Source organism: Felis catus, chromosome B2, assembly GCF_018350175.1.
Source record: "Felis catus isolate Fca126 chromosome B2, F.catus_Fca126_mat1.0, whole genome shotgun sequence".
In the NCBI taxonomy this organism is placed as follows: Eukaryota; Metazoa; Chordata; class Mammalia; order Carnivora; family Felidae; genus Felis; species Felis catus.
The window spans coordinates 64,359,191-64,371,471 of record NC_058372.1 but is presented as its reverse complement, the minus strand read 5'-3'; the positions used below and the strand labels follow the sequence as shown (position 1 = coordinate 64,371,471).

The following is a 12,281-nucleotide window of genomic DNA, read 5'->3' as shown; positions in this document are numbered from 1 at the left end:
GTGCTTACATATAACACCCAGTGCATATAACACCCAAATGCACTCCTTAATGCCCATTCCCCATTTAGCCCATCCCCCACCCAACGCCCTGCCATCAACCCACAGTTTGTTCTTTATATGTAAGTGTCTCTTATGGTTAGTCCACCTCTCTGTTTTTCTCTCATTTTTACTTCCCTTCCCCTACATTCATCTGTTTTGTTCCTTAAATTCCACATGAGTGAAATCATATTTGTCTTTCTCTAATTTCGTTTAGCATACATAATACACTAATTCCACCCACGTTGTTGCAAATGGCAAGATTTATTCTTTTTGATAGCTGAGTAATATTCCATTGTGTGTATGTACCACATCTTCTTTATTTGTCAGTTGATGGACATTTGGGCTCTTTCCATACTTTGGCGATTGTCCATAGTGCTGCTATAAACATTGGAGTGCATGTGCCCCTCCAAATCAGCATTTTTGTATCCTTTGAATAAATACCTTGTAGTGCAATTGCTGGGTCATAGGGAAGAAAAAATTTTAAACTTTTAACTGGGACCAGTCCTAAACTATCCACCACCAGGAGGACTTAATCCTTCAAAGAGTTAAAACTAATATGAGGAACACTATAAAAACTGACTAGGATATAGACATGCAGAATTGCACTTTTGGGTGTGGAGACTCTTAGGAACCTTATCTACTGGGGCTAGAGCATCCAGCATTCCTGTCGTTTTGAACTAAGTTGTTTTCTGTGAACATTTCCAGTGTTATAAAAGATAGTATGTAGGATCTCATGTATTGGACACAATTGAGTCTTATTCTGCCATATTTGTGTTTAATTCATGACTTTTTAATTGGATTTACTGGTATTATTTCTCAAATAGTGACAAGAGTTTTTTGTCTCAAGCAAATTTATTTAGTTACATCTTTCTAGGTTAGTAGTTCTCTGCCAAGAAAATACGGCAAAATCATTTGATAGCTTTTGCAAAATACACACACTCAGACCTTCCCCTTCTGAATAACAATTGCAAAACGGATGGGGCAAGAGGTAGTGCAGGTATGTGGTGTTAGAAGAAGCTATCCTGATAATTCCATTGCCAGCTTCTCATTTTGAAAATTGCTGTTCTAATGGAACCAATACTGTTCAATTACCAGAAAACAAGCAAAGAGTTTAACATTGGATCTCACTTAAACTTGGCAAAATTGTTCAGTATCTTGTTGGAATAAATCCACTTTACCTTCCATGTAGATTTCATCTAGCTAGTGTCTTGCTAAAAAGGAAGTCTATGTATACAGGCAGTGAAATATACTGTGTTGATGCTTGTTAAATACCCTTCCATTTATGTACACTTGTAACTGAAATTTTATTGTCTTCCATGCTCTGGAGGATTTTTTGTATTTATTCATAAGAGTTCTGAGCAAAAGGCTGGATTTTCAAAGTTGTGCTAAGGTTTAATATCTGTTTAACATGTTCATTGAATTGTTATTTGAGGTTATTTGCCTAATATGTACTAGTCACCATTTTTAGTTTGTAGGTTAAAATTATTTAAAAGTGGTAAAATTCCAAGAGAAGTACGGGCTCTGTCACTTTGAGAAAAATTTATGAAGTAAAAATATTTTCTTTTGGTACACAGTTACTGTTATACAATGTCTTCACAGGGTGTAAAGACTTGGTATTTATCTGTTTTAATTACAGAGTACAGAGTATGGTGCCAGAGTACGGTTAGTATTTGTGACTGACTTAAAAGAAGTGAGTGTCTTGGTGAGAAGTTCACAAGGTTGGTAGCTATAGCTGAGTTTGGTGAACTGACTAGAGCTCCAGTCAGCGATGGTATATGTGAATGCCAAGTACTAAGAATTTCAGGAATGTAGAATTGCACAGCACTGATAAAGTTTGCTTTGTTCCCCTATGTGACTTGACCCATTGAGAAAACGTGGTTCCCTAGGAAGTTTTAATAGTTCAAAGTCCTTAGTTAATAAAGAAAAAGGGCTCAACATAATTCAGCTTGTTTTCACCTGCTGCCTCAAAGATTAACTTTCTTAACCTTAATGGGATAGAGTTACCCTTTGCTTTGAGAAAGTAATTTATGGAGCTCTTCACATTTGTTAGTTTCAGTAAACATGACACTGTTTGTGTGGATTTTGTTTTGGTTTTGGGTTTGGTGTCCCAAACTACTAACACTTTTGCAACCTGAGAATCTTATGGTAACTTCTTCTAAAAAATCTCAGGGAAAGGCACACCCACTGTTCTGTATTAACTTAATCTTTCACTAGACTAGGAAGCGTTTCGAATTCCTTCAGGAGAGTAGTGACCGATAGAGTTTAACCTTCAGTTTTCCTCATTTATTTTCATAAGAGAATGGGAGTGGAATTCAAAACATTCAAATTTGGAGTTAATGTGCGTCACTCTGTTGCGAGTGATAGGTTCTGTGTTTTTCCAGTGGGAAACTTTGATCCACAAACTGATCTATGCCTGTTATAGACCTCATTATTACTTTCTGCTTTTCTTCTGATTGTTGCATACTCTTTCAAAAACCAGCTGACTATACAAGTTGTCTCTGGGAGCAGATTTCAGAGCAAGAGTGGTATATAAAAGCACGTAAGTCTCTTTTTTTTAATCAGAATTTATAATGTTTGAAATAGACCTTTTATATTTTCACTGAGAGTCTAAGTTCACTTAAGTGTAGTATTTAATGTTAATGTGTACTTTATGTTGTTAACACAATTTAATTTCTCTGTTTGGTCATTTTCACTCAAAGAGGGATTTTAAATTGCATAATACGAATTGGAGCCCTATTAAGTAATTCTGCCTTGTTTATTTCTTAGCTAACAATAATGGATGAAAGCAATTTGCATATATTTTCTTAGTCTGTCACAAAATCCTACAGGAACTTGGTAGATGATTAACAGACATGAAGCTTTTTGTTTTAATATTGAGACATTTTCTAGAATATTTCTGCATTGGAATGAGAGTTGAGTAACATACACAATTACTTCTTGTGCATCTTAGAAACACCTGCTAGGAACCAGTATGCAGGTTAACAAAACAGAAAGAAGGTATATCCCTCTTGACAGTGAGCGACTGTAAACATCCTCGACTGGAAGCTGTGAAGCCACAGATGGGCTTTCAGTCGGATGTTTGCAGCTGCCTACTGCCTCAGACTTCAAGGAGCAATTATCTTGTTAACTAAAACTGAATACCTTGCTTTCTTTTTGATTCATTTTTACAGAGCTTGGGTGAAAATGGTATGAATTAAATGACTTTTAAACTATCTCTTTGCATCTTCAGAGGACTTCAGCGGGGCAGGAGGAGAGGTGCTCTGTGTATTGAATTTGCAATATCAAAAAAGAAAGGGAAAGAAAAGAAAAGAGACAAAGTATTCCTGAGAGAAGTGAGGAAATGTTTTATAGTATTTCTGCTCTAAAAAAAAAAGTGTACTAGGGCAATAGTTCACAAATCACTCTAAACAGTGATTTGTCCTGCTGTTTAGATGTAATTTCAAAATACGTGTTTTTTAGAGCCATTCACAAACATTTCTATGAATGAAACCTAAATTATTTGAAAACAGAAAAAAGCAAAGCCCAGAGTTAATTCACTTTCACATTATTAATTAAACTTATTTCCTCATAGGTTCAGTCTTTAAGTAATAAAGTAGTTTTCAGTTTAAAAAAGTACCTAAGATAAACCAATCTTTGAAAAATCTACTTTGTTTTATGTAATAGCACATATCTCTTAGAAGTGATACATGCATCAAATGCTACCCTAACTGTATGAAGGCATCCTAATACTTTTGAAAGAATCCTGTTATGGACCTCTGTGAAGGATCCAACACCTTGTATTTTTTGTAAATCTATGTCTTATGGCAGATTTTTTAAAATATGAGACACTTAAATAGTAGAAATGAGATACATAAAAGGAGATGAAAATGGCATCCTTTGTCCTCTAAAACACTGTATTTTCTAAACATGCATTGTTGTCATTAATGTAGAATTTATAGTTATTGTTTCCTATGTAATACTCACTGATGATGTCAGTAAGAGGTGATACTGAAACAGTGTGACCACTATTTAAATTTTGTCCAGGCTACAGTTGAACATTCTCATTAGCTGAGATGGAAGGAGCATGTATAGAAGTGCCTTTAAATTTCTCTCATACATAAAGCCATCAAGTGAAAACCTCAATTAGTCATGCTGGGCCATGAGAGGTTAGTAGGCTGTCACTGGGAGGGATGAAGGCTTTCCATCTGCTAGGCCCTGAGGTCTGGAATTAAGAATGTGGCTGGTTTTTTAATAGGTAAGCTTAAAACACTGAGAGCAGGTAACTCAGCTGTGTCCCGGGGAACTTAACCACATTTCCTAGGTAAATTATGATAGGTTTGGAGAAATGAGTAAACTTTTCCTAGTTCTTTGACCTTCACTTTCTTTAGATTCTCCTCCTATGTTATTTCATATCCCTGACCTTGCCTCATTGCCCTCTAAATTTTCCATTTCCCACCTATTTAGTTATTTGCCTCATTTAAGTGATTACATGTTAGAATATTTTAGTTTGTAAAAATCACAACTTTCTCAAATACTCTTAAAGAAATATAAATCTCCAGAAAATATGCTGGATAGTTTTGAAATTAATATCTGTAATATTTTATGTCTCAGGCCCCATATTTCACTAGGAAAAATCTAAAATGCTATTTTAAAATAATTCAAAAGTATCCTGTTTATATTTGGAATAAGATCTGGATGCAATTTTTTTATTTCACAAAAATATCCAACTTTAAAAATTTACAGTGTTAGATATCTACAACTACATAGACAGTTATTTGCACTTAAGTAGGATAAATTAATATTTAGCATAAATTAGAAACTGTTGCTAATTGCTTTCATGTGGTTTTCCTTCTTTATAAAAATTTTTAAAATTTTATGTTCATATCAGCATAGTAACATATCATGTATGATTAGGACATAAAACTCTTGAAATGGGCCACCATAGGTCGGTTACTGAGAATAAAACATTGTTAAAATGTGTGCTAGATAAATATAACATGACTGTTGCTGTAAAGTTTATAATGTAAAACAAAAAATAGCACCACACTGAGTAATCATCATAACTATTGCATGTTTAATTTTTGTTTGTGATTTGCGAAAATAAAAATGGGTACATCATTAAAAGGGAGATTTCTATAGGAAGTGTAAGAGGTCCAAAAGTGGCACTGGTGACTCATTTAAATGATACTAATTTTCCCTGACCATAAAACTCTAATTTGAACCTGGACTCCATTTTGTAGTGATGCTACCCATAATATTACACATGTGTAAAATCTTTCCTCTGTTAAAGAATAACTAAAACCAGGGGTGAGGACAATGAGGGCAAAGGAAGCTACATAAGAATATAGTCTTAGTAGCTATACCTGTGAAACATATCCTTGCCCAAACACATGCTATCACAATTGCCTTGTTTTCTTTAAAACTGTAGCTAAATATTATGGTTGGGGTGTGGAGCGGAAATATCTTTCTTGAGTGGTGTCATTTGTGGTGGCTTAAAAATTATAATGTAAAGATACCAGTTGTTTTTCTGTATCAGAGTGCAACTGGAAGTTATTTTTCTTAATATTTAAAATGACTTACTGAATTCTTAAAGATGGTTCTTAGTGAACTGTTTTAGCAGTCTCACTACAGTAATGGAGAAAACTTTCTTCATATGGTACTATGTCAGAATAAATACTCTAGTTATAGAAAATATGGTTGATAGTATATGCTGTAGTTGTTTGTGTGCACTGACCAAGCTATTAAATCATTTACGAGATTGGGTTTTTTATGATTATTGTTTTTCCCCTTCATTTTTACTCTTCTTAATGGCAAAAATCCAGTAAATAAAATGAAGAAAAAAATCTCATCCTCTGAATGTGCTTATTATTAGAAATAGTAGTCAGTGAATTAAGTATTCTTAACAGGCTTCTTCAGTTGTTACGCACGAACAAGTATCTCTCACTAATACACACTTCTTAAATCTTCAGTGTGGGGAAGGTGGTGGGCAAGTTAATGTTGCCAAGTGATACTTAATCTGCCTTTCCTAATTTGTATATCTAATTATTATATAAACTTAATGATGCAGTACTTTGAGAGTAGAGGCTTTTTAATGCAAATTAAAACAAAGTAGAATGGGGATTCATTCAGCGTAAACACTAAATGTGAACTTACTGTCCCCAAAGGCTTCAGTGCCCTGCATGGTTAGAGAAATTAATGAATGAACTCCTTCAGGTACCTTAACAACTGAGCAAAATCAGAATCTCTCCACAGCTCTCATTTAAAAAATGACACCATGAGATCTCACAGATGAGGTACCTTACTGGAAAGAGTGTTGGAAAATATAAAATGTTATGCAATGTGGTAATGTGTCATAAGCTTGTTATTCTCAATATGCTTCTTTGCAGAGACTGAACTACATTTCTGAATTTTGGATTTGGTGTTTTTCAGCTAAGGAGTTAAACTCTTGCAAAGAATAAATGTTGATGATACATACCAGTGAAGGAAAATGTATGTAAATAAATGTCTCATGCCATAAAAGAGTAGTACTTGCAGTCAAGATTCCCACAGTAGAAATACATTTATTTGCAGGATGTGTGATGTTAATGAATAGAAACTATTGTCCTGCTTAAATGATTTATTTGCACTGAGTGTTAAGTATGTTGAAATGAGTGCGAGAATTGGTAAAAGTTATAAATTCAAATATTCAGCTTAGAGGATTGATGTTTTATACATAATACATCTTTCCAAGTGCCTATTAAGGAAATTATTTTGCTCAATTTCTTACTCTTTGTTATGTTAGATTAAAATTATTTTTGGAATTACAATCTTTCAACTATGGAATGCCCATCTGGAAAATCTAATTTTGAAACATTTATTCTTTTTCATATGCTTTCAGTAGCTTTCATGGCCATATAAGATATATAGTTTTCTTTTTCTAATTTTCATTCTACTCTCTTACCCAAGTAAATATGTATTTTGCTTAAAATAAGTTCTGACAGTCAAGCATTGAATAAGAAATTAGGAAATTTGCACACTGTTCATGGGAAGAATAATGTTCAGCTGTATCTTGAACCAATCATCTAATCTTCCTATAGTTTTGGGGCTGATTCTCTTGATTTCTTGAAACTTATTCCTAAATCTCTGAGTAGTTAAAATGAATCATCATGAATTATTAGAAATTCTAAAAATGTAAGGCTAATCAATTTAATCTAATCTATTAAATCTATTAAATTAACATAATAGCAATTTACTATATATATGTATGTGTGTGTATGTGTGTGTGTATATATATATATATATATATATGTATATATATATATATATATATTGTATAGAGAAGAATCCATTCAGGTGGTTGTTACAAATTCAGTGTGTGTGAGTGTATATGATATGCTAATAGCTAATTAAAACAAGGTTTAAAATCGCTTTCAGTTTCTCACCTGAGTTAACACCAGGACTAGTAGTAGGAAAAGTTATGGTTATGTTAAGGGTTAGAAAACAAGCTCCCAGGAGGCCGATGAGCAGTCCATGCCCTGAATCTTGGATGAGGTAGCTCACTTTTCCTGAAAAAGTATAAAACTCCTAGGGTTGACTCACACTTAACACTACTAATTATTTTTAAGTTAGGGAAGAATAGGAGAATACCCATGAAAACAGAAGGATTTTTTTCTTATGAAGAGCGATTAATCTGTATCTTAAATTAAGGTATTACGTAAGGGCTACTGTGCATAAATGCTGTACTGCCCCTCTTTTGGATCCTCTTCTGAAGGAGGTCTTTATGATTCGGCTCATGCCCCATCTTCTGCTGTCCCCAGCTTTTAAAGCTGAAGCCACATCGGAGTTCTGCAAACAACCTTGCTCTATTCCTTTGCATTCCAAGCCTTTGCCTCAGCTCTTGCCTCTGCATAGATTGAATACTCTTTTTTTCCTCACGTGTACCCCAAAACACATACAGCCACACACACATATGTGCATGCACACTCCTACTTTAGGTATCATACTTCATGTCATTTCTTCAGGGGAAGTCATTCCTTTCTCTTCAGGCCATGGGCTCCTTCTTTGTCCTGAGATAGGAATCATAAGAAGCAGTTCATCTTGTGAGATTCTGAGGGGAGATGTATTTCAAGCAGAGGGAACAAACAGTAAGTGCAAAGGAACAGAAGTTGGATCAGGCAAAAATTATAAAGTATTCTGGTTTGGAGTGAGTAAGATAAGGTCAGAGAAGTAAATAAAGGACAGACATTGTAGGGCCTTGTAGGCCATCTTGATGAGTTTGAATTTTACTGATAAGCATCAGATTAGTACTTGTTACTGTGAAAAGTTCTCTGAATTTTGGATTCAGTTTAACTAAATGATAGGACCTCAATCATGACCGACCCTATCAGAATGTGGCTAATATAACTGCTTGCTTCAATAAATATTGAATACTTATTTGTATAAATAATCATGAATGTTAGGGGCTTAAGGATACAAAGTTGAAAAGGACTTGATTCCTGTGATTGCTAATAAGAGTGGGATGAGATAATGTCATGTGGACCAGAAACCCAAGATTATGTAAATTCTACCTGAGATTAGCTGCCCCTTACTGAAAAGATCTCACAGGAAATACATGCTAAAAGAAAAAAACAAACAATAATGTCACCAAGTAGAGCATCATCTTCGGCCCCAGTATGGAATACAAATGAACCAGGCTACACTGGGGAATCATTTATTTCACATTCCTTTAGCCTAGAGCACTCATATCAAGCAGTTCTATTTATGAGAGCTCTTGAGTAACAGAGAGTGTCTGAGATGATGAAAGAGAAAAATAGGGACCCATCCCAGAGCATACCTTACCACTTACTCTTAGGAGGAAAAACAGCCATGAGGGAGTTTGTCCAAATGGGATAAAGACAATGCCATGCCATCGTGAACCTTCAGCTGAGCCCAAGAAAGTATCAGCAACATTCCTCCTGTTTGTGTATGTATCTGAGGTAGGAGCAGGGGAGGAAGAAGGAGGAGGGCATGAAAGGGTACTAATATGCACCTCTACTCTCCCCTCAAGCAATTTTTACTTAGGTGGAGTTGGTGAAATACACGTGACATTAGTAATAGCGGTGCATCGTGTCCTAAGTAGTGGTAATAATAGCGAAGTACTGGCTGACATTTATTGAGGGTGTGCTATTGCCAGGCATTGTTCTAGATGCTTTGTATTAACTCACAGTTTAGTCCTCACAAAAGCCCCATGAAGGCGGGTGCTATCATAATTTTATAGATAAAAAAACTAAAGCACAGACAAAGTGATTTGCTCAGGGTCATTTAGTAAGTGGCAGAGAACCTAAAATAAAAAATAAGAAGTGATGATGGATTGTGGAAAGCATTTGAGGTATACTTTCCTCAAGTTGAGGACGTGAGGAAGTACAAGGGAGAGCGATGTTTGAGCGCAGGGAGCGTGCATGCCAGGAAGGTGCCTGGGCTGGCCAGATTGCTGCCTGATTGGCCCCCTTCGCAGGTCATGGGGAACCAGGAAGCCATGCAGTCAGAAACTGCTGGAATATTGTGGAAGTTTTGAATATGTGGCACAAAAATATCTCTTTAAGCTTATGGCAAGCTACACTTTTAAATCGTGTTGAATTATAGGATAAAGTTATTATGCAGAAATGTTTTGTTTCCCTTGAAAGCTAGAAAACAAGGGATGGCTCTCCCTGCATCTGTAAATAGGCTGCTGTTTTTCTTTCTTTTTGTAGTTGTAAAGAATCATTCATGCCAGCGTAGTTAATGAGCTTCCGCAGCTGTTAAATGAAATTATATATTCTGTTCAACTAGGGCCTTCTAATGCTGCCATTGTCTCCTGGCCATCTTGGTGTCTTCTCTAGCACCAGGATACTTCTAAATCACAATGGCCTGAGTTGTTCTTAGTCCAGGAGATTCTGAGGTCTGGGTCAGATAAGCCTGCAGAAAGAGAGGCTATTTTAGCAAAGGTAGTCATAATAGGATGTTATTTTTCTATATCACAGCTGCCCTCTTCAATAAGGACTGTGAGGAATGCTAGAAGGGAACTATTCACAATTGTCTAAAAAAGATTTTTAAAGCAAAATTCTTATCCATCAAATTATACACAGACACTAACTTTCGATCTTCCAAGTAGGGCACTTAACCAACTGCATAGATAGCTCTGGCTGAGGGATTTGACTGTGACTTGCTTCTTCTCTTCCTTCATGATGTTTCTTTGTTCCACACTTGTCAGAAGTGGAGCTTCCTGGTCAGGTCTTTTAGTATATGTTTGAAGATTTTCCAATCCCCCAGACTATTATTGCTCTAAATTTAGACTTTCACATCTAGTCTTCCTCAACTGTTTCTCTGAAATGCTCACTTTCCTCTTATGCACTCAAAAAATAATGTCACCTCCCCATGTGCCACCAGGAAGTCATTCCTCATTCTCATGCCACTGGGCTCCACTCTGGGTCTCTGATATGCAGCCTGCTGACCTCTCCTGGACTGTGCTCAGTGGGGGTCTTCGCCCTGCTGTGGTAGTGGGACTGGTTGTTCCAGATTGTGGCTAACTGTACAAGTTTCTCTCACTGTGCAGGATTTACAAAACTCCATTGCTTCTTCACAAATGCCCCTTTTTTCCAAACACCTAAATCTTTCTCCTTCTCCATTGAAAGATGTTTGGATTTCTTTCCACAATATATGGAATATATATATTTCTTTCCAAAATATATGGTATTATTGTACCATATATTTACCACTGGAAAAAATTATTTGCTAGGCGGTATTTGACCATCTACTGCATGAAAAACCTAGTCTATGGCTTCTGGGTTAGCATAAATAACTAGTTAAAAGTTAATCCTGGTGAAATATTAATTTAACCAATTAAATGATACCTAAGAGTTGAGCAAAGGAGAACCAGTGAATGAGCATAGGAAACAAAGATGCATATGAATAGATGCATGCAGACATATGGCAGCTACATATACTTTCCATTTCTTTGCCTTCCTGACTCTTATAAGACCATTCCATAGGTGGTCAGCCGTTTGTTATTTACTCATTTGAGCTGTTTGCATAATAGGTGTCATTAATCTAATTGCATTAATCTGATCATCAATTATGTCCATCTGCTCCTAACACCACAGCAATATGTACATTCTCTTATAAGCTCTTGTGCATGTCTTCACTTTTATTGAAGAGGAAATTTATTTCAATTAAAAGTGACAAAAATATTTTTGAAGAGGAAAAACATTGATTAATGAAAAGAGAAAGCCATGAGAGCTTTTCATGCCTTGGTCTCTGTTTATATTACTAAGGAGATGTTAAAAATACAGTCTGGAGCCTAGCATATATTCTGTTACTGGAGCATAACTGCCACTTCTGAAATATTGCTTAATAACATGTTTTCAAATAATCTGATGCCATCTCTGCCAAATTAATCTCTGAACTAATGAGAGTCCTTTCTGGGCTTTACAGATCTGCCTAGAGATGTGTAATAAAAGGTTTATACTCTAGGAATGCTACAGTGATAGTATTTATGTGGCTTGGCTAGAAATAGTCGCTCTCTTAACATGGTGGGTGTTTAAGATGAAGACTGTCCCTGGCATTGTACAGCACAGTAAGAACATTGGCCTGCTGACTAAACAAATATGATTGCCAAAGTGAATTATTAAATTCCAACTGTCCTCACTTGCTAGAGAATTTCACTCCTTTTTCTCCCACACAGCTTCCTACTTTTTATTAGATGAATAGTTTTCAGCTCTTGCAAATAATTGCTGTATTTTGCTAGTCATTACTGCAGCAGTTTCCCACTGTTTATATTTTGAAACTTGCACTTGGAAGAGTCCCGTTGAAGCAGAACAAATAAATATGTGTGTGCATCTGTGCAAATATTTATCTAAAATTTCATTATTAAAAGTCCCAGTGAACTTTCAGTCTAACCACTGTGCCTTGTATCACTTTTGAGACAGTCACATCATCAGGCTACTGTTACTTTACTAAACATGGGTGACTTCATTCCAGTGTTTCCTTTAGAGGACTATTTGGGAGACTCCCTTCCAATAGAGGAAGTGGGTTGATGAGGGCCAGTGTTCTCATTCCAGATCCTTCACATCTCTGAAAAGCTGCATCCTTTGTAGAAAATAGATCTGTATGTGTGCCAAAGTGTAACCCTGATGTTCATCAGGGGAGGGAGAGGAGGTCACATATTCCTTGTCTGTTTCAGCAGTAATCCTCCCATTTGGCAAGAGTTTGAGAGGAAGTATTTAACAATGGGATTTTATAAAATTCAATGTAGTAAAGAATGTTTTTAT

The 12,281-nt window shown here is 35.8% G+C and overlaps 1 long non-coding RNA gene across 1 annotated transcript; it reads left to right on the top strand.

Moving 5' to 3' along the window:
* Nucleotides 1-408: 408 nt before the first annotated feature.
* Nucleotides 409-9,662, top strand: LOC123385426. Its single transcript, XR_006597895.1, has 2 exons — nucleotides 409-2,578; nucleotides 6,405-9,662. It is a non-coding gene; the product is annotated as an uncharacterized LOC123385426 (long non-coding RNA).
* Nucleotides 9,663-12,281: the final 2,619 nt, after the last annotated feature.